The 3237-nt window shown below is 52.9% G+C and overlaps 1 long non-coding RNA gene across 1 annotated transcript; it reads right to left on the bottom strand.

The window, feature by feature from the left end:
- Nucleotides 1-10: 10 nt before the first annotated feature.
- On the bottom strand, nt 11-2991 carry LOC129677222 (uncharacterized). Its single transcript, XR_008720186.1, has 3 exons — nt 2854-2991; nt 1640-1740; nt 11-259 (listed from the first exon to the last, which is right to left on the bottom strand). It is a non-coding gene; the product is annotated as an uncharacterized LOC129677222 (long non-coding RNA).
- Nucleotides 2992-3237: the final 246 nt, after the last annotated feature.

Below are 3237 nucleotides of genomic sequence, written 5' to 3'. Positions count from 1 at the left end.
GTTTCTGTAAAGACAAAGGCAGCGAGGAGGAGGAGGGCTCCTTAGCTTTCCTGCAGTAGAAGCTGTGGAACAGTGACAGCTGCCCTGTGGTGAACTGCAATAACCAGGGGTTGAGAGTCGAATGCTGTTAGGAGGTCGGCCTCGGGGGTTCCTGATGACGTCACAGCTCCCCAGAACACCTGTCAGCTTATTCACTATTACTGCTGTGCTCTGGTTGTTTAGGAGTCCAGAAGGATTCTGTCAGGAAGGATTCTGGTACCTGCAGAGAGTGTGTTTCACAGTGGCTCAGGCCTTGCGGAATCTCTGGATCGGTGTGACCTTCACATGGTCAGGACATGTGCATGCTCTGGGCCTCCTCCCACACTCCCCGAATGAAGCAGCACATGCACGCTGTTTTTCTCATTTGGGCCCTGATGTCAAAGGAGGCAAGACTCCCTTTCTACCTGTGAGCCTACACACAGGGAGGGCTCCCTGAGTGCACCTCAGAGACTTACTGCTCTCCCACTGTGGACAGAAGCATCTGCCATCCAAAGCTGGTGGGTTCGTGCGACTTGCTGCTGCCTCTGAACCAGGAGTGTCCCTCAGCTCTCGCCCTGGGAGTCCACCTCCTTTGAGCACAGAGCTCCTGCTTGCCAGCATGACAACACGCCTCAAGCCTTGAGGAGCCGCCAGGAGGACTGCAGTGGTCCAAGGCTGTCTAAGCCCTCCCCAGTGTCTCTTCAAGGACAGCTTGGGGGACGCTTTGAGGCACCCATACCCTGTGCATCAGCAGTTTCTGGGCAGCTGAAGATGGGCCCCTCGGCCCATCCTGCTGCTGCCTCAGGGTCTCCCAGAGACTGCCCACCGCCTGAACTTGCCAGGGCAGAGAGGCCCAGATCTCCTTCCTAGCTGAGCCCTCATGTCCAGGAACTGAGTTCTACTGTGACCATGGGAAGGAAATGTCTTCTGGGTGATAAGAATGAATGCAGGAAGGGGGCTAAGCAGGAGCAGCTTAAGTGTCCTGTAAGAATTCCTGTGACATTTGCCTTTGGCTGTGGATCTACAGATCTTTCTGTCAGCTCTTCTTGCCTGTTTGTCAGATGCCATGGAGGCACGCAGTGTGCCCGTGCTCTTGAGAATGGAAGTCCATCTGGAGAATGCAGGGGCACTGTGTGCCCCTCGCTCCAGAGTTGGATGGTATCCTGAGGACTGGCATGCAGAATACGCAAATAGGTGGACATCCAGACCTGCCCCCCCCCATCTCAGGTCTTGGTGTGCAGCCCTGACTGATGCCCCACACTGTGATGTCAGGAAACATGAACTGGACTGCAGGTGGACACTAGGGTCGTCCCTTTCAGCCTTGACCGCAGTCACTCTGCCAGGCAGTGGACCTTCATGTTAGACTTCTATCCTGACATGTGTTCCTATGAAGCTCCACATCATTCTCCACGTGTGCCTCAGGTAAGAGAATTTTACTCTCTGCCTCCAGTCCAGTCATGTCATGTTCAGGTGTGAGCCTGAGTAACAGCAGATAGACCTGTCCCTGCAGGCAGAGGTCATGGCCCTCAGGAGCCCCAGGCAACACTTCTGCAGACAGCACCATCATCTGCAGAGGTGAAGCAGGAGGGTGAAGACATTGGATGAGAGCGGGAGTGCATACCTAGTACCATGACGCTGGCGTCCCCACACTTCCTCAGACTCTCACGGAGACTGGAGAGCGGCCTGGAGAACATGTACAACAATGTAGCGGACAACTCTGCTCTGGAGGGAAGGACCCTGGAGTGAGTGCAGAAACGGCAGTAACCTCATGTTCTTGACTGCTCAAGGACTGCACTTGGGCCATTCAGGAAATCCAAAGCAGTTAAAGACAAAGCAAAGAACACTATTTAGATATTAATGAATGGCCACGTGCTCTAGGGCGCGGAGCACTTTGGAACCTAGTTTGCTCTTGTGCTTTGTCTTGTGCTGCCTGGAGGCTTTCAGGAATCCGGCCACTCCACGCTATGCGCTCTTGGCTTCACTGTGTTATCCCAGTAAGTTTCCTCAATTGCTACAAACCCAGAGGCACCATACAGCTTTGTAAGTGTCTGCATAGGGCACGGCACACTGGAGTCCCTCATTCCACATCAGGTCTGCAGAGGTCTCTAGTCTTTCTCAGAACCACTGCCCATTTAGTGCTGGAACAGATGAGAAGATGAGGGGAAGGAGAGATTGGAAGACACTTGGTGTTTGCCCCATGGCATCTGTCAGTTACCCTCACCTGCACTCTCATGACCTCTGCACACTTGTCCCTGAGATTCAAGACTCATGGTTAGTGGCTGACAGCTCATGTTTTCAAATACTTGTTTATCTGCAATCAGCACTGGCTCTGAAACACAGAGAGCTGTAAGTGAAGGAGGGTGGAGCCCCACAGCGGAAACAAGGCCTCTCGACTCTGCGATTCCATCATGATCCCCCATTCACGGCTGGCCTCTTTTCTCTCCCACTGTTCTACTCCCTCACCTTCTGGCTTTCCAGTCATCAGCGCACAGGGAGTGCACACTTGAGGTCTTCTGCATGTATGCACTGTCGACACTGTTGGGGCCTGAGGGCTATTAATTCTAGGACAACATTTCATCACAAGTGAAATTAGCAAAAGTTTCCCCGTGGGGGTCCACAAACACTGCACTATCACAGGAAGACTCCATGTCTAGGCAGGCATTCATGCTGTCACATGTCACACGGATGGCGCCATGGCCCTCTGTCTCTTCCTTTCTTTCCTCCCAAGCTCTGCCCTGCTGTGGCCTTCACCCAAGGGTCTCTTGCAGTTCCCTGTACCACCATGTATCCTCTCAGGTCCTTTACCCTGTTTCCACCATTTTCCTGTGGACTTACCCCTCCATTTTTGTCTTCCTGACTTTCCTGGACTCTGCCGGAGTGTGTTCTCCTTGGGGACATCGTGTTAAAGTTCCCGAGATCCGGCCAGGCACACAGCAGTAGTTTAGTGAACAGCTGCTCACTGTAACACACAGTCAGCCTAGAACATGGGATCAAACCACAAATCCAATTTTCAGACTACAAGACTTGTTCCATTCAGCTAAGAATGAAGGGGGCCTGTGAAAGGAAGAATTAATGCTGGAAATCTACTGGGAAGCCAAGACAGTCAGAGCTGGAGCTCATGTGCGGGGCCCAGCCCAGAAAGGAAAGAGCAAGCTGGGTGGCTAGTGAGTCTCCACTGCCTTACTGTATCACTGGGGGAAACAAAACTTCCCCAAGATG

The sequence above is a fragment of the Psammomys obesus genome, unplaced genomic scaffold (genome assembly GCF_907164565.1).
Source record: "Psammomys obesus unplaced genomic scaffold, mPsaObe1.curated_primary_1811, whole genome shotgun sequence".
NCBI classification, from domain to species: Eukaryota; Metazoa; Chordata; class Mammalia; order Rodentia; family Muridae; genus Psammomys; species Psammomys obesus.
Note: the sequence above shows the minus strand (reverse complement) of the source record. Positions and strands in the feature narration are given on the sequence as shown.